Genomic DNA, 24,332 nt, shown 5'->3' with positions numbered 1-24,332 from the left:
GACCAGTGATTACAAAATATCAACCAGATAATTATGTTACAAGGATAGACTACAGCCCACTTGGATACCTGAACTGGATTATGTAGCACTGAAAATGTATCTATATATGCATATAGGTGGCACAATGGCACAGAAATTAGCTTCAGAGTTATGGATTTGAATCACAGAAACAAATTCCAGCATGTATTTTATTCCAAACCTGAAGTGAGAAGAAAATAAAATATCAAACTAAACCAGAGTATCCATTATAATCAGGTATCACAGATAATGAGATTAGTTATACTAAAATTCAGTGTCTCCTAAAGCCCATTTTCTTCTGAGCAGAATATCTATGCTCCTCTATAAACTTGAATCTTTTACTTTGTTTTATAACAAAGTATGTCGCTGAAGGTTCCATATCACTAAAGATGCCATATCATCTGCTCTTCATCTGGCCCTGTTTCATCTGGATAAAAGAGATGTTTGTGCTAGAATGTTTTTCATTGACTTCTGTTCAGCTTTAAACACCATCATCCCTCAGAAGCTCATAGGGCAGTTTAATTTGCTAGGCTACAATACCTATACAACCAGATCTTGGATTTCCTTATGAAGACACTCCAGACAGTCTGCGTTGGAAACACCATTTTCAGTACCATTACTCTGAGCACTGGTGCTGTGCGCTGTGTACTCAGCCCACTTCTGTTCACTTTGTTGACTCATGATTGTACAGCTGTAGCACCATCATTAAGTTTGCAGATGGCACAACAATGATGGGTCTTATCAGCAATGTGGATATATCCTCTTAGAAAATGGAGATATGGCAATTGTTGGACTGGTGCAAGGGCAACCATCTGTCTCTTAATGTTGGCAAGATGAAAGATGATTGTTGACTCAGGAAGACTCATGTTGTCCACATCCCACTGCAGATCTAGGGGTCTGTGGTGGAATTAGTCAAGAGCACCAAAATCCTTGGTGTGCAGCTAGAAGCTGACTTTACTTGGTCAATTAACACTATCTTGCCGGGAAGACACAGCAGTATCTGCAATTTTCTTTGATGGCTGAAGCAGTCAAGTGTACCTCCCCTTCTCTTTCTCACCATTCAACAGGGGCACCTTTGAGAGTGTTCTGTCCAAATGCATCACTGTCTGGTTTACAAACTGCAGTGTCTCTGGCCATAAGGTCCTACAATGGATAGGACATCTTTATAAAGCATTACATCTGCAAATCCTATAGCACTGTTAAGGGCTGCTCCCAACACTCCCATGGTCATTGTCCCACTTCCCTATGGCACATGATACTGTATGCTAACCCTCTGCCCTCAGACCTACTCCTAGTAGTTTATTTATTTGCAATACATTTGTTACACGTGTTACTACTATTGTTTTTTTTTTATTAGTAGTTGTTCTTACTCTTTATCTATTAGTATCCATTTCAAATGAATATTATCTATTCACTTACCCATTATTCATTAATTTATTTATTCATATGTTTATAGTATAGTATAGTTCCTGTTTTGCACTTGCCTTGTATTTATGTAGTGTGTATATATATATATATATATATATATATATATATATATATATATATATATATATATATATATATATATATCCATGCATTTTCCAGCCCGCTGAATCCGAACACAGGGTCACGGGGGTCTGTTGGAGCCAATCCCAGCCAACACAGGGCACAAGGCAGGAACCAATCCCGGGCAGGGTGCCAACCCACCGCAGATATATATATATATATATATATATATATATATATATATATATATACAGTATATATATATATATATATATATATATATATATATATATATATATATATATATATATATATATATATATCCTCCGGGCCACAAGGGGGCAACCGCCCTGGAGCGGGAGAGGGCCACGGAAGGGGAGCAAGGAGGCTCAAGCCCGTTGGGGCCCGTGCCCAATGCCAGGGTGCGCCCCAAGCCCGAGAAACATCTACTTCCGCCACACCCGGGAACATGGACGATGATCCTTCCAGGGACACCTGGAGTGCTTCCAGGTGCTCTCCTGATACTTCCGCCACACCAGGAAGTGTCTTCAGGCAGAGCACCTGGAGCTCATCCGGGTGAGGATAAAAGGGGCCGCCTCCCTCCAATCAGCGAGCTGGAGTCGGGAGTGGGAGCAGGACGAAGCTCCCATGTAGAGAGGAAAGGCGGCCCACGGGCAGTGAGAGAAAGGTCCGAGTTTAAAGTGATTGGTGCAAGGAGCACAGTGTGCTGTGCGGGAAAGTGTTGTGTTTTAAGGAGGACTGTGAATAAACGTGCATCTTGTATAAAGATGTGGTCTCCGACTGGTGGTGTCCGGGCATGTCTCACAATATATTTTGTGCCACTGTATGCTACAGTAAAGTGTATGAATGGAATGACAATAAAGCCACTTGACTTAACAACCAATTTCACAATCAGTGTCTTATTCTTACTTATAATTGATTGAAGTGTCTAGTTAGCTGGCCTTTTTGCCTTATTCTACGATATTCAAAAAGTTTATTTTAATTTTTTAAGAAACCTTTGTCTATAGTGTTTGCTCCCTAAATAGTATCCAAATGCTGAAAATTAGCAACAAGCAATGCAGATACAGATACAAATATTGAATGAAAAATAGAAGGAACTGTCAGTGTTGTCAGCTTTCTCATACAAGTTTATAAGCAAACTCTACAGAAAATGGTACATTAAGAGAAAATATAGGAAACCTAAGTGTTTAAAGCTATGGAAAAATATAAACACTTATGCATTTCCTAAGAATAAGAGGCAAAAAAAGTTAATTTAACTAAACAGTGAAATCAATTACAACTATAAATTGCTCACTGAATATGAAATTGCTTGGAATAAAAAGCTACAGTCACAGGTAATCAGGAACCACTGATTTATATGACCCTAGTAATGACATCAGATTTAACAATTCTGGCAGAAGGTCCCTATTTATTTATTTATTTTTTATTTACAATATGTTTATCCTTTTGCTTTGCCTATGTCACAGGGTGGTACTATGTCCATGCAGCCCTGCCAAAAAGATGTTCCCTTTACTACTTCTTGCCAATAGGGCTGCATATTTAGTTATAAAAAGGTCATCTTAGAAAAAAAAATAATCATAAGAAAATATGAGCGAAAATCTCTTATGCAGCCAGATGGTCTCTCAGTTTGCTTGTTTCTAGATTATCAGAAATTCCAAACATATTTGATATTATTTGACATGTAAAATGAGGCTACCTCTAACAGCTGCCAGTGTTTAGTTGATTGTGCTCCTCTGCCTTAATTTACATTTACATAAATCTCTTTTGCATTAATATGAAGACTTGATCTTCTGCCACAGGACGTGCCCTCATTTTTATGTAGCACTAAAGATAGAGTCAGTGAATAGGAAAGACTGCAGGAGTGATGATATGATAAAAATAAAACTTTGGTTACAGACTAAGGTTTAACAGCATACCATTACTCAGGATATTGTACTGGAGATCCTAAAGGCAAGATAAAGCAGGAGAACAGTGAAAATGAGGTGTCAGAATGCATGCATTAGTTCTACAGATGACTTTTTCTCTCCACTATAATGTTTAATGATCCAGCATAAAATATACCTTTCCCTTTCTTATATATTTATATATTGCTTATACATACATTATATTTCTCTTTACATGGGGGAAAAAAACACCTAAAAGTAGAGTATGCTCTAAACACAGTGACCCATACCTGCATACCAATTAACTTGATATGCAAACTTCAAAAAACAGAATGAAAGAAACACCTGCAGATGAGTAAAAATGTAAAATGTTTGACTAGCACAAAACACAAGACATAAATACTGTAGTTGTGAATTCTTGCCAAGATTGTCTATGTAAACACCTCCAAACTGTAGTCTTGCTGAGCATTTGTCACTCCAAATTTCTATCTTTCCTTCAGGACTTTTTAAAATATCAACATGAGCTCTTTTTGAACAGCAACCTGCTGCTAATTATACAATAACTACCCAACAATTAGCAGCTTTCAAAGCTTCATGACCATCAAAATCTACCTTACATGTTTTAAGACTTGACAATAAAAACCACAGCAGAACATAATTTCAGAGTTTGTAATGATGCTCCTTTTCCCTACATACAAATAATGATTGCAGCAGATGGAGATTTGTTGTTCTTATAGAATGTGTAATTCTACTTTTTCAGTCTACTAGACATTGCTTTTTCTCTCCCCAAGGAATATATATGTCATCTTTATGAAAAGTTTTCAGAACCTTTCTAAGCTCATTTATTGACCCAAGTCACAGATGAGTATCTCGCTGCTATGAAGCGAGATACGGTACCTGCTCTTCTAATGCTGACGTACTCTCCTTAAAGGTTTAAAATGTGTAGAGTGCCCTGCCTGCTATCACTAACGGCACGGGGGAGTAAAGGATGAAAAACTGTGTTTACAGTTTATAGTACAGGATATAAGAAAGGGATCCTAATATAGCAGGTCTATGGCTCATGCATTTTAGATTGTATTTTCGGGTGAGGTGTAAGAAGCATGGCATAGTGGCCCCAGAGGCAGATGTGGGAGTGGAAGATCCCACAGTAACATGCAGGATTGACCTGTTCATCTGTTAGCCCTGGAGCAATGACTGCTGCACCTGCATCCCACAGGGTTTTAAAAGGGAACTGAGGTGCAAGAGAAACAAAGAAGAGAAATAAAAAAATGATGAGCAACAGAGGCTAAAGGAAAGGAGAGAAGGGCAGGAATGGAACAGAGGCCAGTGTGGTATGTGAAGGGAAGCAGGTGGATAAGAAAGTGAGCCCTGGGTGAGGAGCATATGGCCAGAAGCTTAAGAGAGGGGAAGAGAAGCCACTCCTGTTGAGCACCCTAAGGAGCAGAAGCTCCCATGGAAGCACGACAGACTGGAGCATGGAGGGAGCAAGGAAGAAAGCTGGCATGGTGCCCTACAAATGCCCCAGGGCATGGCAACAGGGTCCGGAGCTAGATTTAAGGGTTGTCTGCACCTGTTGGTGGACATCTCCTTGTGCTAAAGAATTCGGGAAGGGTAAGCTGAGAAGACTTTGGTTTTGTAGATAAGCACCGAGGCTTGTGGTTTTTAAAGAAGGATGATTTTTGCCCTTGATTTTAACCTTGTTTTATTTGATTTATTTAGTGAATATTTTAACCTCCACAACCACCTGATTTTACGGATTATTTTTTTATTAATTGGACTGCACTGCACTTTGAAATCTGTTCATTTTTCTAAAATAAAGCACTAAGCCCTTGCACCACCCCTTGCTGACGGTGTGTGTGTCCTCATTTGCCCGGCTCATCCTCTGATATGTTATTGGGGGCTCACAGGTTTAAGAGTCATCCCGGACCATCACAGGGATAAACTAAAAGTGATAAAGGAAAATGATGACACCAACACTGACCCTTTAGGATTAGCTAATACAAGCTTGTTTACCCTTAGTTACCAGCATTTGCTCCTTGTGATATAGTGGGTCCAGTTTTAAATTAATAATCGCCGCAGTCGCAGCTTAAACAGGGGGCATGGTAGTGTGGCTGAAGCGGTTACTGGGCGTGATGCGAGCTTGGGCGTTTCCACACTGAAGTGCACAGGTGTGGGATCGCCCATGTCTTTGATTGATGCCGGGAGCTGTTAATCAGCGCACCTGTGCCACGTCCCCAATATATATAGTAGGAGCACAAGTGCAGAGGAAAAAAAAATTTGAAAGAAAAAGATTAGGAAAGAGAACAGAGGTTAGAGGAGGAAGAAGTGAAAGCTGAAAGTCAAAAGCCGGTGCAGGTGTGATTCAGCAAGCAGGAAGAGCAGCTCGGAAGTGAGCCCTAGCAGGGTGTTTGGCCAGCACTTGGGGCAGATGGATTGGGACACTTTTGCTAAGTTTTGTAGAGGAGCAGGAGTGACCATGATCAAGATCAGCTTGCCGCGGAAGGCAGCAGAGTCGGAGGCTTGGGAGGTGGAAACCCCATGTGAGTGCCCTGGTGGCTGGGGGGACCCGAGTCTCGGTCTGGAGGAACTGAATGAAGCCAGGGATCAGGAAGCTTCCAGACCAGCAGGAGCAGGTCAGCTGCAGGTAGGGTGACTCCCCTGGTGGAGGGTGAGGATGGGAGAAGCAGGGGAGCCGCCAGCACCTGGTTTTGTTTTTAAAGGACTGCTTCCTGCCTTTGTTTTTAACCTCATTTTTAATGGAATTATTTATTAGAATTATTTTAACCTCCACTTTGGACCACTTGTTTTTAATGGATTATTTATTTATTGACTTTTGATTGTACTGCACTATTTGAACACTTTGGATTTGTTTTGTTGGTTTTTAATAAAAGCACTTCTGCACTTTACACCTTTCCCCTTGCTTCGTTTGGTGTCCTCATTGTCCAGCTCATCTGGTTACATTACTGATGGTGCTGGGTTCAAGGGCTCCCAGAAGAATGTTGGGAGCATGGAGCAAGGATCTGCATCGTCACACTTCTTCCTAAGGTGGCCTAAAATATTGCCCTTTTTCAGCTCCCATCCCTATTTCTTAATATGTTCTTGATTCATTACAGCTCTAGCGGTAGTTGTTGACCTTTTCACAGGATCATTTCACAGCAAAGCTCTAGAATCATTTCCACAGTCCTGACTGTAAGGACACCATGGCAGAACTGTGCTACATCACTGAATTAAACTAGATACACTCTGTGATTAGCCATGATTATTCAACTTTAGTTTCTTTTTATAATCGTCTATGTTGTTTTCAATTTATTTATTTATTTATAAAGCACTTTAAAAACAACATCAAGGCTGACCAAAGTGCTATACAATAAAACCCAACATATATCAGACACAAAATAACCAAAGGGTAAAAGAAACAGAAACACATAAGCAAATAAGAGTTGAAGAAATTCATAATAAAAAGTACACAGATAGTCAACATGTCATACTGGGTTAAAGGCCATGAAGTAAAAGGATGTTTTTAAATAGGATTTAAAGACAACAGGTGAAGGAGCCTGCCTAACGTGCAACGGCAAATTGTTCCAGAGTTTTGGAACTGAAAAAGCCAGATCACCTCAGAGTTTAACCTGAGAGAGCGAGACGATAAATAAGGGTGCAGCAGTTCCGACAAATAAAATGGGGCATGACCATTAGATTTAAAAACAAATACTAGGATCTTAAAATGGATTTGAAAACGAACTGGAAGCCAGTTAAGGGAAGCCAAAATCGGAGTAACGTGCTCATGCTTGCTTGTACCAGCTAAAAATCAAACAATAGCATTTTGCACCAGCTGTAGGCGAGCAATGGAGGCCTGCCTAATTCCAAAAAGACTTGCATTGCAGTAATCTAGACAAGAGGTTATAAAAGCATGTATCACTGTTTCAAGGTTTTTGCTTTTTTAGTTCTTGTGAAAAGCCTCAAAGAGTAAGTGCTTGTTTTCTCTAAAAAGTCCTTTAGTAATCCCAGTAAAAAAAGAAATCAGAATGACATGGGGGGCTAGTTGTTGCTTAACAATAGAAAGCACATGGCACAAATATGGGGGACATGACTCTTATATAAAAAAAAAAACACTCATTGGTTTAATAAACTATATATATAAAAGACCAAGTCGCCCGACTATGGAGTACGCACGCACGACAGAGCCCCGCCCGCCAACTCTAACCCCACTCCCGCGTCATGGGATGCACATGACAGAGCCCTGCCCGCCAACTCTAACCCTCCTCCCGCGTCCACCGTGCCTCTCGAGGCACATACACTGCCTGCTCATGTGCCCGTCCCCAACTTCTCACCAAACACATCCTGAGTCACTTTGGTCTGTGCTACAGTGCACATGCACCTCTGAGCCACGTTGACTGTTCATTTTCCTAACATAGCCACCGCTTCACATGTATTTCATGGAAACAACTCTTCTTTCAAGGTTATAGAAATTCCTGCATCAGGTAACTGTTTCTTTCTATCAGTTGGATATTTCTGGAAAAATGTCATCGACGAAACTGTTGCTCTCGAACTTCGCAACATGGCTGTGACCTTTGTTTGCCAACATTGTGATAACTTCGGTGACGTGCTGTCCGTTGTTCTTAGTCACGGAAGCATAGTCATACAGTCTGCTCAGCAATACGCTGACTACATGAATACTTCCAGAGTTTATGGTGGCGAGGCAGAAATTGTGGTGATGTCCCAAATACATCCAGCTACTATCACCATTCACTTCCGAGAACGTCCTTCATTCCCAGAAGAATTTCTTAGCAGTCTTACTCCCACTGGCATGCCTCCGCATAAACTTTTAAGCATAAATTTGCTTAAAATTAAAATTGGTTCAGTCGTCATGCTTCTCAGAAACCTCATGCCAGCAAGAAATCTCTGTAATGGCACTAGACTGACTGTTACCAGCATTCACCGCAATGTACTGGAGTGTAAAACTATCGCAGCTGCTATCTCACAAACTGTCCTTATTCCCCGGATTTCCCGGACCCCATCAGATTCAAATTTGCCTTTTACTTTTACATGCAGACAATTTCCTGTTAGATTAGCCTTTGTAATGACAATTAATAAGGCACAGGGCCAAACTTTCAAAAAGATATGCCTGTATCTGCCAAAACCAGTTTTCAGTCACGGACAATTTTATGTTGCTCTCTCCAGAGTTCCATCTTTTCATTCTCTCACAGTCATATCCTCAAACCAACCCCATTTGGCAACTGTGTCTTTCAGGAAGTGTTCACCAATCAATAAATAATTATGCGATGTATACTACGCCGCGGGTCGGCTAGTACTGTTATAATATGGCACATGTACACACTTCAGCCTGAAAAATAGAGCTATGTTGTTTCACTCCTAAATATTTTCTCTAACCAACATTCAAATAATTATTCCTTTTAACTGCTATTTTTCTTACTCTATTACTCTTGCCATATTTAATATACAACTAAAAATGATGGCTGATAGTTCAGAAAAATAACTCCAGCTTTCTTAACAGCAATGCCATGAGATATTGTTGCAGAGGAATAGGATATATAAATGAGTAGATGTCAGGTTTTAAAAATTTAAACACTCTTTCTTATACTGAATAAGTGCTTAGGGCTCAGGTTATTGGTTTGCAAGAGCTCCCAATGCTATCATTACTGTCTGCCATTAGGTTTTGTTTCTGTGAGAAACAGCCCTAGTATATTATGTATAAGGTTAGTTAATGCTTTGCAGGTATGAAAGTATGCAATAGGAAAAAAAGGCCCACCACATTGATGTTTAATTACCTCACTTGATGTACAGAATTAAACTGTGTATTAATTATTTACTTGAACAGATATATGGACTACTTTGTCATCAATTAATAATCTTATATCATGGGCTTCTAGGAAAAATAAAAGCGACTTCAAGCTAAGCCACTATTTAAGGAAACAATCAGATACATTTAATAACATGTTTGAAACTCCATATTGCTCTCAGTTTTTAGTTATTTTCATTGATGTCATTGTAAATGATTTCAAAAGCAAAAGATTAAATATTAACAAAAATCTAGGGTTTCAATAAAGGTATTTTAAAGGTCATGAAATAATTAAACAAAATGAAATTATCATGTAAATACAATCTTGCATGAATCCTACAAGACACCAATTTTAATACTGTATTGTGTACTTATTAGATAACTTTTGATAAACGGTTTGCCATCAGTTATGCAAATTGTATTGCTTTCATCTACATCAACATTGAATTTTTGCTGCACTATAAGCAACAGGCATTATGATAAGGGTATCCATGGAACAGGAAAGACTCAAGTGGCAAACATGCAAAACAAAAATCGTTACAAACATGCAGTTCTAAAATATCTCTATCAGACATATGAAACACACCAGAATTATAACAGTTTCTATATAAAATTAAGCATTATTGCTGTGTGCTAAGAATAAGGTTACTGTTCCTCCTGTGTGTTGTAAAATGCAGCTAAGGATGGCATCATGATGAGAGAGAGACCCTGCTGCAGAATATCATTAAAAAAGTACTTTTGTTAAACAGGTTAAAAGGGTAGAAGATGTAAAATTACATTTTAGGAACAATACATCTGTTCATTTTTTAAAGTACTAGAAAAGGTTCCATAAGAGTACTTTAACTTATGTATTACTGTTTTCTGTACTTAATATACAGTATTTTTATTACTGCAGTTGAAATTGGCACATACATTTAGAATTTTAAATTAAAGTACTTGCATTTTAGATCCATCCATCTGTCCATCTTCCAAACCCACTTTACCCTGAGAGGGTTCACAGGGAAGCTGGAACCTAACCCAACAAGCACACTTCAGTATCTTCTAAAGACTTGCAAGTCCCATTTAAACTGAAGAAACGATAGTAGCGTACTTAGAACTTAACACTTTTTTTGACAAGGATAATACATTCAACCCAACATACAGTAACTCATCAAACCCTATTCACCTAACTTTACCAAATATCTTCCATTTCAGAATGCATTACCTTTATTAGATGTATTTGTCTGAACAGTACCCCAAACCTACTTCCATCTGTGACCCCATTCTTGTTTTAGTAATTCCTTTCAACATTGCACTCATCTCTTAATCGGAAGAAAGAATTGTCTGCAACTTAGTATCAGCAAAATCAAGGAACTGGTTATTGACTTTCCCTGGACCAAGAGCCTCTATATCTGGTCACTATGCAGGGAGCAGATGTGGAGGTGCTACACTGCTACAAGTGCTTGAGGGGTCCACATCGACAAGCTGGACTGGTCTTGTAACACAAAGGAACTATTAAATGTGGGTAGTGACTTCACATCTTCTATAGTTCTGTGATAGCCAGTGTGTTTTTCTAAAGTGTGATGTGCTTGGCTGGTAACATCACTTCAAGAGAAGCCTAATGAATTAACAAGCTAATTAAGAAGTCAGGCTAAGCTATGGAACACACTCTCAACTCCCTAGAGGTCGTGCTGAAGGAAAGAATTAAAACAAAACTGAGTGCAATTATAAACAATGCTGCACATCCTCTCTCTGACACACTAACACTGAGTACTTTCAGCCAACAAATTATTCAGCGTAAATGTATCAAGAAACATACAGGGGCTCCTTTATACCAACAGCAATACTCTTTTATAATGTTGCACTATGACTGTGACTGTGAAGCAGACAGTTTTTTTTCTTTTCTTTTCTTTTTTTTGTAGTCACACTGGTTTATATTTGAGAGGGGGTTGTTTTTTTTCACAATATAAGATTTTATATTTATTATACTTAAAAACTGTAAAAAGCCAGATATTTCCCTGGGGACAAATAAAGTTTGTTAGCTCTACTTATCTATCTCACAGTAGCAATGCTATGTTTTCCTACTATAGAGACCAAAACAGCAATAAATATTCCAGATGAGGCTTCACAATAGTGTTTCACCAGCCTGCTTTCTTAAACCCATCTGTACACTGCCTGGTTGTGAACAGCGATGAGCTCACATGATTCCTTCTTATAAAATGTACCTTTCAAGTTTCAGTCTCTGCACTGTGAAATGTTTACTTCTTATTTGTAAAACTTTACTTACTTACATTAAGCTTCACCTGTGTCACACTTAGATACATACTAAGTCTGTTCAGTTTTTGCTGATACACATCACAGCTTATTCTTTACATTATTATCTAGAAAAAAGAGAAGCAACCCAAATACGGAATCCCTAAGGGATATCACCTAATTTAAAACAAAAAAAATTCCTCTCACCGTAACAGTTTGCTTTTGGTGTTTGACTAATTCTGCATCTGTCTACACACTGTGCTTTGAACTTCCACTTCTTTTAGCTGGATGATCACGCACCTCTAATATGGCACCTTTTCATAACCTTTCTAAAATTCAACATAAATATTTAATGCACCTTGTCTTACTAAATGCTTGAGCTGTACACATCATATTAGTGAAATATAATCCATCCATCCATTATCCAATCCGCTATACCCTAACTACAGGGTCACGGGGGTCTGCTGGAGCCAATCCCAGCCAAAACAGGGTGCAAGGCAGGAAACAAACCCCAGGCAGGGCGCCAGCCCACCGCAGGGCACGCACACACACACACACCAAGCACAATTTAGGATTGCCAATGTACCTAACCTGCATGTTTTTGGACTGTGGGAGGAAACCGGAGTACCTGGAGGAATCCCACACAGACACGGGGAGAACATGCAAACTCCACGCAGGGAGGACCCAGGAAGTGAACCCGGGTCTCCTAACTGCAAGGCAGCAGCACTACCCATTGCGCCACCGTGCCGCCGAAATATAATCCCTCCTGTATAAATCCATGTTTTTCTTGTTGTTATCATTACCCATGACATATGTTAGGTATATTGGTTTATACTCTAGTTACTTGGATCTGTTTGCTCAACTTTTGTAAGTAATGAAATAATGTTTGCTAACTTTCAATCCAATACACAGTGTTTTCTGAAAAATACACATTAAGGTCATAAGTAAGTAGTCACTATCTTGCTTATGCACTCTCGGGTAAATGTTACCTGTCCCAGAGATTTATTTGATTTTAACTTTTCTAATCCTATCATCAGCTCTTGATTCTCTGCAATCTTCAAGCCACTGAATACATGCTTAATATTCTCCGTAGCTGCTGGCACGTTATCCCATGTGGAACATCAGAAAAATATGAATAGAGAGCGTTTGCTGTCTTTTAAAGACATGTTGTCTCGAGTATTTTTAATAACTTCAGTATCACCAAGAACAGGGATTTAAGCACACGATTTGGAATTTATTTTTATTGCTTTTTGTGCAACCACATGGCATTTCCTGGAAGATTTAAAAACAAGTAAAATAAGTCATCTGGAACTGACATTTAAAAGTTCAATCAAAAAATGACTTTCTATTGTGTGCAGGAGCCTCAAAAAATCTGTTACTATATTTCATGCACCTGTAACTGCAAAAAAACGAAATGGTGATATTGAATAAGTACTAAATTGGTTATTGTAGAAAAACAACCTAATGGGAGATGTATGATTGGCTTTAAAACTATAAAAGAAAGGTTAGATTTAATCTTTTTTTGACAAGCTCTGAGAGATTTTTTTTTTTGGTTTACTTTCTGAGTCATGTACATTGATGATGTCAAGAGAATGAGCTTCCAGTAGGAACTGCCATGTCATGGCTGCTATTTTACCATATATACAAGGTCAAGTCAGAGTTGTTTTGTTTATAAACTGTTACACAGTTTAACATGTACATCAAGTAGGTGCTGCAGGAAAATTACTTTGTTTTTATGTATCATGACATTTGCTTACTGTTTTTTCTGTTTTTGTTACCTTGTTCCACCCAACACTATAGTCATTCTCTTTGGTGTGAGACTCCAGATTTTGTCTTTGAACTTCTGGTGTTGACTCCTGCTTGTTTTTGATAAAGAATATTTATTTAACTTTGTTGGCCTGTTTTCTCCTCATTGCTGCTCAGGAGAGACTGTTTTTGACTATTAAAAAATCCAGCAACATGAACCACATCAGAACAGATTAATTGAAGCAGTAAATTCCTAAAAGGTAAGGCTATCAGAACAAGTGTTGATTGGCGAAATTTGCCAAAGCCATGCCATGCCGCATACGCCAGTGACCTTGTTCACCGAACATTTTCCTCTTAATTTACCATGCGGCTGGCTTAGACAAACATTTTTTTTTGCACTGCCCTGTGATACTTTGCAAGGCCAGCATGTAAGCAGCAATGTGCAGAACTTTCATGCTGCATAGTGTAAAATCAATGTTAAGTTGCTTTGGGCATGCTTGATGTCATGAAAAGATCAATACTAAAGCCTTCCACCATTGTATGTGCTAAAAAAAAATCTTGCAGTATTTTTCATTAAATGGTAAATTTACTGACTATAATGAGAATATTATGAGTACTACCACCAGACATGCCCTACAGTACAACACTGATCCCTAGGGGCATTGCCACATGGCTAATTTGTATGCATGTGCTAAGTCTCTGCACAGAGTTTAGAAATAAGATGTTCTGTTGTACCTGGTGTTGCAACTTCAAATAATGGAATGAGCCAGCCCCTCACCACCACTACATAGCACTGCTCATGTGTGCCACAACATTGGAATATCACAATATGACTGCAATGATATTTTTTTTTTTAATTTGTTGCTAGTTTGTGGCCATTTGTTGCATTTTGTTTGTGGCGTTTTGAGGCACTATGGCGCAGTGGTTAGTACTTCTTCCTCACAGCTCAGAAAACATTTTTAGCCACAATAATCAGTCCAGCATAATTGGCAGAAGCTTCTCTATCCCTCGGAAATAACTGAAACATGATTGCACCATTATAAGCCACTCAAAACTAATTTAGTTCCTCCTACCCCATTGTCTTCAATGCATTCTTCAATGCAAACTTCCCATACATTTCTGTAATTTTGCCAAGCTCACAGTGAAGAAAACTCCATAGGGTTAAGTCATCACTAATGCTAGCACTGATCAAGCTGTTAGTTAAGGCAAAAAAAACGAAATTATGGTTATGGTTTTAAATGTACAGTTCATGGTTATATTTGTCTGTTTCATTGTTCTTTGTGATTACGTGTGAAATTAAAAGAAAAATATCCTGCATTTAAAAAAATGCTGTACAACAACATAAGATGACACATTTCCCCAATAGAATGATAACTACATTATATTTAAATATTTTACATGTAATGCATATACTGCATGTAACTAAATGTGTAGAAATTTGGGACAGGTACACATTCAAAACAGAATGTTGTCCGAGCAGTTCAAGTCCCTGCATATCTGCTGAAAAAAGCAGAAAATGGAATTTAAATAAAACTAGCTGTGTTACCCGGCTTTACCTGGGAAATGTTATAAGACAATAGGTGTCAGTTATACAGTAGTGCCATTGGTTAATCAGGTTTATCAGAAGATCTGTGTAACTAACTAGTGTTAAATGCTTTTCTGTATCTGAAAATGGCACAAGTCAAATAAGTAATAAAATGATATGATTAGGTCACTGGAGCTGCTTACTCTTCAACATGCTACAGTATATAACATTTTCCATGAGTAAAACACTCCTGCATTAGATTATTTCCTGCTTTTTTTAGTGACTTGGCTTTTGCTGATGGACATTGCATCACGATGAGAATATAATTTTATAGAAAAGTATATTCTTTTGAATTGAACCTGGTAATGAGTGCAAATAATGTGAAATTTGAGAATATAATATTATCATTATTTATGTTTATGATTTTCATTTGTTTATGCTATTCAATCATGTATTTCTTTTAATGTTTTTTGTCAGTTATACAGTATGTGGTCCCCCTTTAAAAGGCACAAATGCCAATGTAGATATAAGGAATTTTAGAAAGCGGTGGGGTTGGGCATTCCTGTTCAAAGGCAGACACATATGTACATGTAAACGATCTCAGAGGGTGGGGTAGGGTGGAGTTCCCCTTTCAAAAACAGGGTGAGGTGGGGATACCTTTTCAATGACCATAGCTGCAAATGTATATTACAATAGAGTAGCTCATGGGAGGCCATTTAAATTTAAACTAATGCCATTCGTCCAGGCTTGTCCTGATCTGAGACACCACTTCCACCTCTACTTCTTTCTACCTCCCTATTTGCTATTAGCAAAGCAACACCTACGCTCACAACCACAGTTTATAGCATACTTTCTGGCCAATGAATCTTCATTAAGCTTTGCCAAACTTCCTCCTTCCACTTCACATTTCACTGTATATTGTCTTATATGTCTTTTTTTCCAGTCCAGGAAAAAGCCCTGTTCTTCAATCATCTGTCCACTCTATCGGCAAGTGGTGCTTTTGACTTGGCCCTTCAATTACTTTTGCTCTGTCCTTTGTTTGCATAAATCCTGTTTTCAGTGCAGCACAGACCATGTACTGTATGTTACCATAATATTAATAAATATTGACAAAAAAATCTATCAACAAATAAAAACCACAGTGTAGCTAATTATCTTTTTTCTATAACATCACCAAATTTCAATCAAATCAGTCAAAGCTTTTTTGAGATTTTGGAGTATTTAGTTTACTGATATACTGAAATGTCCTTTCTTAGCAGATACCTACTGGCCTAGATGTACAATCCTGCCAAATTTCAGCTTTTTAACTAAACAGAAGTAGTGTGTTGATGAGTGAGTGAGTTAGTCAATCAACTTTGTATTATATACAGATCAAATCCCACTAAAGTTTTCAGAATAAGGAATACTTTTTGAATGCCTAGAAAAATATTTATACAACATTATGTTTAACAGATTTCGTTTTAACAAAATGTAAATTTCAGTATAAGTAACGTTTTTTCAACCAAAAATGGCCACTGAAGATAATAATTTGATGCAGTGCAACAATATCGCACTGTATATTTCTATCATAATGGTAAGAAAAACCAAAGAGAGACAGGCACACTATTATAACCCTTTAAAAAGTAGGCACTTCCTTGAAATTGCATAGAATTCCCACTCTTTCAAAGGAGCAGTTGTGGCAGACGCAAAGTCTCAATAGAATTGGACAACAAGTTTCTGACATTCGAAAGCTTTGCATGATAGATGTTTCACAGGGCATTGGTTGAAGTAAGCAAGTGTCACTTTCATCTTTTCTTCATCTGTGAAGAAAATACTTTAAGTTGCAGGTTTAAAAATTTTAGAGTTATTAAGAAAGCCATTGCCAAAACTGGAAAATAACAAAGAAGCTTGCCTGGGCCAAGAATCATCACCCCTCTCAATGTACTCTGAAATGAAATCACACAACAAATAAACAATTGGCGCTATGGATACAGCACAGCTCTAAACTACTTTTATATAATTTATAGAAATGCAAAGAGTATCTGCAGCAACATCTAGCACAAAGCAGAAACCAATCCTGGACAGAATACCAGTGCACATTCACCTCAAAGCTCAGTCACTTGCACACCCACACTGTCATGCACAATGAGCCAAATAACCCAACACGCTTGTCTCTAACATTTGGGAGGAGATACACCAATTATGGTGAGGATATTTAAAGACCACAGAGGGACACTAGGCACAAGGTTCAAACCCAATGACTGTATCCTTTTGGGAATAGTACTAACCACTGTGCCTCTGTGCCACCCAGTACTTGATTAAATCTTACAGAGTCGATAGTCTGTTAGTTTCTTCTATGCTTTTCCCACTAAAATTATTGTTTTTTTTTTTCTTTTGATTCTGCTATTCATGTCCAATATGCACATTACCATGAATTCATTCTAGACTGCTGTCCACCCACTTTCTTACTAGGGTATTCCTTACAGATATCCCTGAAATCATTCTCACCTCTTCTAATCATTGATGGACTGCCTATTGAAGTGCATTTTGTGTCTCCTTGATTTATTTGTAATTCGGCTGAGAGCATAAACTGAAACAGCATGTTACTGCACCCACCACACGTTGAACCACCTCAGGATCCCAAATTAGAACCCGAGCGCAGCTGTGCAATGGGTGACACCTCAGCACCACAATAATTTGAATGGGGTGGAACGATGCGAGGTTTTTTTTTACAGTGGCTGGAGTGCGAATCCTGCCACCAATCCCGAGTTTTCCCTGCAAGTTGGAGGTCATGCTTGCAAAGCTGGAAAATATTAAAAAAATGGACTGGCAAAGCAACAATACAGAATTGTAATGATTCATAGTCAAAATGATTTCATGAAAAGTTTAATTTGAACCAACACTGAGTATTATTTTTTTAAAGAAATATGCAGAAATGAAATCTATATAAAGATAAATGAAACTCTTTTTTTGTCATTTTTAAGTTGTATATTTATTTGGCTTATCAATTCACAAGGCTTTTACCAAGACATTCACTGCTCTGCCTGTCTTAGACAGCAGAGGACAACAATGTGCCATTACTGTAACTTACTGCAGAAATGATAAAAAGCTGCCAAAATAACACAATGACAGGGTTTTGCTGGATTGAAGTGTATGCAAAAGGACTGATACAGTATGTTCAAAACTGGTCAATAAGTGCCATTGGCAGAAAAAAATCAGTGTGTTCATCAACATAAACTCCTCAAGGAAATGTTGATTAAGCTCACAATCTGTTGTGAACTGCAATAAAATATTATATTTTTGGGTTGTGTATTACAGTTACATTTATTTTAATTAATCACACATTCCGAACAGTTTCCTTTGAAATGAAACATCTTATTAATAACAAAGTTTCATTTTCTTATATTTGGAGTTAAAATCAGATGTCTAACATTTACTAAGCCATTCTGTTTATATAAATTTTCATCACTTCTAATTTAATAAGCAAGTACATAGCTGTTGATATCTAGTGGCAAGCTTAACAAATTAATTCCCATTGATTGTTTACACATACTAAGACTGAGTAGGAATTTACCAAAATATAAATATCAGTTTAAGCATCTGTCTATTTTCCAAACTTTCTTATCCAGATGAGGAGCACAAGGAAGCTGGAGCCTATTCCAGCAACGTAGGAACAATCCCTGGCAAGTGTGACAATCCATCGCAGGGTGAACATCCCCACTCAATGTCAATAAGCATAGTCAGTCCACCTAACCTGCATGTCTTTGGACTGTGGGTTGAAACTGGAGCACCCAGAGGGAACCTATGCAGACATGAAGAGAACCTGAAAACTTGACACAGGGAGTACCCTGATCTCCTTGTTGTAAGGCAGCAGTACTACTACTGCACCACCGTGCCACTTCTTGCGAGAGTACAATATGTTACACATCAAACGTTACTGCTGAAAAGGTTTTACAAAATATTTCCAAAATTAACATAACTTACATTACTGTTTCAGCTTCTCTACATCCACGTGTAGAGAATAAAGTCCAAACACCATATGTCTACTGCAGAAATAAATTAACACGTTTGATAATAATAGTGCAAAGATTAAGAGAAATAAATTTGGCATGGGCGGCATGGTGGCGCAATGGTAGCACTGCTACCTCGCAGTTAGGAGACCTGGGCTTGTTTCCTGGGTCCTCCCTGCGTGGAGTTTGCATGTTCTCCCTGTGTCTGTGTGGGTTTCCTCCGGGCACTCCGGTTTCCTCTCACAGTCCAAAGACATGCAGGTTAGGTGCATTGGCAATCCGAAATTGTCCCTAGTGTGTGGGTGTGTGTGTGCCCTGCGGTGGGCTGGCACCCTGCCCAGGGTTTGTTTCCTGCCTTGCACCCTTTGTTGGCTGGGATTGGCTCCAGCAGACCCCCGTGACCCTGTAGTGAGGATATAGCGGGTTGGATAATGGATGGATGGATAAATTTAGCATACTTCAATATTAATGCTACAGCATTTCAAGCAAGTGGAAAAGTGATCTGCAGGATATGGTGGAAGAAATGTGAAGCACTGAGATTAGATGAGGTCCAGTTATTGTAGATAGAAAATGCTGTTTCATCTTTATAGTTGTCTTACCCCTGAAATATACTAGCTTTGTAATCTGTACAGTAAAATTACACAACGCCTCATTTACAATTTGTTGTTATTACAATAAAAATTATTTGTATTGGTTTTGGGGGGGGGGTGGCACGGTGGCGCAGTGGTAGTGCTGCTGCCTCACAGCAAGGAGACCTGGGTTCGCTTCCCGGTTCCTCCCTGCATGGAGTTTGAATGTTTTCCCCGTGTCTGCATGGGATTCCTCCGGGTGCTCCAGTTTCCTCCCACAGCCCAAAGACATGCAGGTTAGGTGGATTGGCGATTCTAAATTGGCCCTGGGGTGTGGGTGTGTGTGTGTGTGTCCTGCGGTGGGTTGGCGCCCTGCCTGGGATTGGTTCCCTGCCTTGCGCCCTGTGTTGGCTGGGATTGGCTCCAGCAGACCCCCGTGACCCTGTGTTCGTATTCAGCAGGTTGGACAATGGATGGATGGATGGTTTCAGCTGGCTTTAGAAGATCTGAATACTCCAGTTGTGGCAATAAACAAAGTTAATCTGTAATATTTCATTTCTGTTTTATTGTGAACATCTGATGATTGATTATCTTCGCAAAGCAATTTTTAAAAATGTGATATTCAAAAATATAAAAAATACTACTCTGTGCACATATATATATATACAGTGCATCCGGAAAGTATTCACAGCGCATCACTTTTTCCATTTTGTTATATTACAGCCTTATTTCAAAATGGATTAAATTCATTTTTTTCCTCAGAATTCTACACACAACACCCCATAATGACAACATGAAAAAAGCTTACTTGAGGTTTTTGCAAATTTATTAAAAATAAAAAAATTGAGAAAGCACATGTACATACTGTAAGTATTCACAGCCTTTGCCATGAAGCTCAGAATTGAGCTCAGTTGCATCCTGTTTCCCCTGATCATCCTTGAGATGTTTCTGCAGCCTAATTGGAGTCCACCTGTAGTAAATTCAGTTGATTGGACATGATGTGCTGCTTTGAAGGTCCCAATGAGCACAGTGGCCTCCATCATCCGTTAAGTGGAAGAAGTTCGAAACCACCAGGACTCTTCCTAGAGCTGACCGGCCATCTAAACTGAGCGATCAGGGGGAGAAGGACCTTAGTCAGGGAGGTGACCAAGAACCCGATGGTCACTCTGTCAGAGCTCCAGAGGTCCTCTGTGGAGAGAGGAGAACCTTCCAGAAGGACAACCATCTATGCAGCAATCCACCAATCAGGCCTGTATGGTAGAGTGGCCAGACGGAAGCCACTCCTTAGTAAAAGGCACATGGCAGCCCGCCTGGAGTTTGCCAAAAGGCACCTGAAGGACTCTCAGACCATGAGAAACAAAATTCTCTGGTCTGACGAGACAAAGATTGAACTCTTTGGTGTGAATGCCAGGCGTCACGTTTGGAGCAAACCAGGCACCGCTCATCACCAGGCCAATACCATCCCTACAGTGAAGCATGGTGGTGGCAGCATCATGCTGTGGGGATGTTTTTCAGCGGCAGGGACTGGGAGACTAGTCAGGATAAAGGGAAAGATGACTGCAGCAATGTACAGACACATCCTTGATGAAAACCTGCTCCAGAGCGCTCTTGACCTCAGACTGGGGTGACGGTTCATCTTTTAGCAGGACAACATTCCTAAGCACACAGCCAAGATATCAAAGGAGTGGCTTCAGGACAAATCTGTGAATGTCCTTGAGTGGCCCAGCCAGAGCCCAGACTTGAATCCAATTGAACATCACTGGAGAGATCTTAAAATGGCTGTGCACCGACGCTTCCCATCCAACCTGATGGAGCTTGAGAGGTGCTGCAAAGAGGAATGGGCGAAACTGGCCAAGGATAGGTGTGCCAAGCTTGTGGCATCATATTCAAAAAGACTTGAGGCTGTAATTGCTGCCAAAGGTGCATCGACAAAGTATTGAGCAAAGACTGTGAATACTTATGAACATGTGATTTCTGAGTTTTTTTATTTTTAATAAATTTGTAAAAACCTCAAGTAAACTTTTTTACGTTGCCATTATGGGGTGTTGTGTGTAGCTTTTTGAGGAAAAAAATTAATTTAATCCATTTTGAAATAAGGCTGTAACATAACAAAATGTGGAAAAAGTGATGCACTGTACATATATATATATATATATATATATATATATATATATATATATATACACAGTGGAACCTCGGTTCACGACCATAATTCGTTCCAAAACTCTGGTTGTAAACTGATTTGGTCGTGAACCGAAGCAATTTCCCCCATAGGATTGTATGTAAATACAATTAACCCGTTCCAGACCGTACAAACTGTATGTAAATATATATATATTTTAGTTTTTAAGCACAAATACAGTTAATTATACCATAGAATGCACAGCGTAATAGTAAACTAAATGTAAAAACATTGAATAACACTGAGAAAACCTTGAACAACAGAGAAAACTAACACTGCAATAGTTCGCGCCATAGTGCTAGGAACCGCTCACTAAAAACACTTTTTTTTTAATGAGTTTTAAGCACAGGGGAAAAAAATGAACATTTGAAAAATCTGTAATTTAATAAACCATCAAGAAAAGTAACATTGCCACAATGCAGGCTACGAACCGATCACTATAAACAGAACTGAAAACAAAAACAAGCCTTCTCTACCTTATCCGTCCCTCCCTCGCTCTCTCTCTCTCACGCGCGCCTGTGTGTGTGTGCGTGTGTCTCTCTTTTGCGAGCCTGGAACGCCTGTGCGTGTGTCTCTCTAGCGCACTCCTATGTGTGTGCGCGGCTCTCTTTCGCGCTCCTGTGTGTGCGCGTCTGTCTCTCTCGCGCTGCCTGTGTGTGTGCGTCTGTCTCTCGCTCACGCTGCCTATCTCTCGCTGCCTCTGTGTGTGTGTGTGTGTGTGTGTCGTGCTCTCTCGCTCTCTCTCTTGCTCGCTGCCCAGGAAATGCACAGGGAGAGACTGAACATGTACAAACCGAAAGGGAACCTGGCTTGTTCGTATACCGAGTGTGTGTTCGTGAACCGAGGCAAAAGTTTGGAGAACTTTTTGGTCGTAAACCGATTTGTACGTGTACCGAGACGTTCGTGAACCGAGATTCCACTGTATATTGTGGCGGAAGTGCTGGCTACGTACCCGGGTGTCCCCATTCATCTTCCCCCCAGCACTTCTGGGTGTGGCAGAAGTACTGGGGTCCAGGAACCTTCAGGCATGGGGGCGCCCCCTGGCAGTGACCATGGGTCCCTACAGGGCTGAGCTTCCAAGCTCTGTACCCGTGGCCCCCAAAACAACCAGGGCGGTTTTCTCAATATATATATATATATATATACATACTGTATATACACACACACAGTATATGGGTGTTTTTGTATTCCATAGCCTTAAAAAGTCATCACAAAATGACTGAAATTTAAAAATAGATCTAAATTAAATGGTTATCATCTTAATTAGAATTTCAAGATTAGAACTAAATAGGATAAGATAAGCCCCTCCGCAGGGGGTGATCCTTTTGTTACAGTAATATAAATATATTTGATATAAAAATGTTGAAAAACATGACCCAAGGGAATTTATGCTGAGACTCCATAATGAAATTGGATGAAAATTAATTCTGCTAGTACATTCATTTTCTTATTCTCTCAACATTCCAGTTTTCCTTCTTTACTCAGCACTTATGTGTGTTTATGTGAAATGATTATTATTTTGACAAAGTATATTTCTGTCATGAAATGTCTAGTTTGTGGATTATCACTACATATGAACTGCAGTTATACGCTAGCCTTATGGTCTATAGTTCCAATCATTCAAATCAGGCATAAAAAAAAAGTTTAAATCAACAAATATGAATTATTAGTACATCCGGCGGCAATTAATTCACTATTTTTTTAAGTTATATAAATACCTGCCTCAGTAATTACATCTGTTGATTAAGAGGTGCTTTAATCTATGTCACTGGTATGCATGCATTAATAGTAGTTATTTAACTACTATTGACATTTTTAATATTTGATATTCTCAGCTAGACTTATAAGTTTCACAATATTTTCTTTAGATAGTCTTCGGTCGTCAAAAAAGATGAGTTGTGTTTAAAATTTAGGAGAACAATAAATCTGAGGTACAGGGTAAAGGTTGTAATAAGAGCTAGAAATTGTGCATAACTGTTATAATATGACAAACATTTTCTTAAAAAATTAAACTTTATTCCATATTTAATGCTATTTTGAATATCTAATTTTTTTTACATACCTGTAATTGCACATACAATATGTATGCACATCTGATTTACTATCTCGGCATCTCTGTTAGATTTATCAGTCTTTTCACAATATTTTTGTAGCATATTGTGAATGTACAATAATAGTAAAAACATAAATACAGTCTGTTTTTGGCTTATTTTCAGTAACATTGCTTTTCCCAGCTTTCCGCTCAATTCATATTTCAGAAGAGATATAGGAAACTGGCCAAATTGTAATTTTCACCAAACACTGAGAAAGTATTCAGCAGGTCTAAAAGCAGTCTGGTTGTTTCGACATTCTCTGTGCTTCATGTTTTTCATACATCAAAGTAACATTTTTGAGATTTCAATGTGCAGAGGTTTCCCTCTCCTGGAAGCTACTATGAAACCTAAAATGCTTAACTTAGAGTATTGGAATATGGTAGCGTTTAAAGAGAATACTGTATATAGAGCATTGGGCAGCTTATACAATGTCAAGTTCTCTCAAAGCTGTGTGCTTATTATGCTTTCATTACATGTGATACACAAAGTTTAAAAGCCTCTTTGGGAGCAGCGTAAACTTAACTACATGGATTGTGTCTGCTCATTGTCTTCTATTACCCATCCCATTGCCATCTATCCCAGCTCATCTGATGCTATTAGGAACATCAATTGAAGGCCATGGCTGAAGAAATACACTCTAACTCTTGATGATTTCTTTGTGTAATGCATCTTCTATAGAACTCTTATGTTTTCTGACTCTGTTCCTTTAGTCAAAGAGCATGGCACATACCAATTTGAATACCCTATAGTACGGTTATCAGAACAAATGCAACACAAATTTATTTCCTC

General features: G+C 38.8%; 1 protein-coding gene across 2 annotated transcripts in view; it reads right to left on the bottom strand.

Moving 5' to 3' along the window:
• LOC114655423 (leucine-rich repeat transmembrane neuronal protein 4-like) overlaps nt 1–24,332 on the bottom strand; it is a 210,399-nt gene that overhangs the window by 130,561 nt on the left and 55,506 nt on the right. The gene's annotated exons all lie outside the window — the stretch shown is intronic.

The sequence above is a fragment of the Erpetoichthys calabaricus genome, chromosome 1 (assembly GCF_900747795.2).
Source record: "Erpetoichthys calabaricus chromosome 1, fErpCal1.3, whole genome shotgun sequence".
Lineage (NCBI taxonomy): Eukaryota > Metazoa > Chordata > Cladistia > Polypteriformes > Polypteridae > Erpetoichthys > Erpetoichthys calabaricus.
The sequence above is the reverse complement of the archived record's forward strand: the minus strand, read 5'-3'. Positions and strand labels throughout refer to the sequence as shown.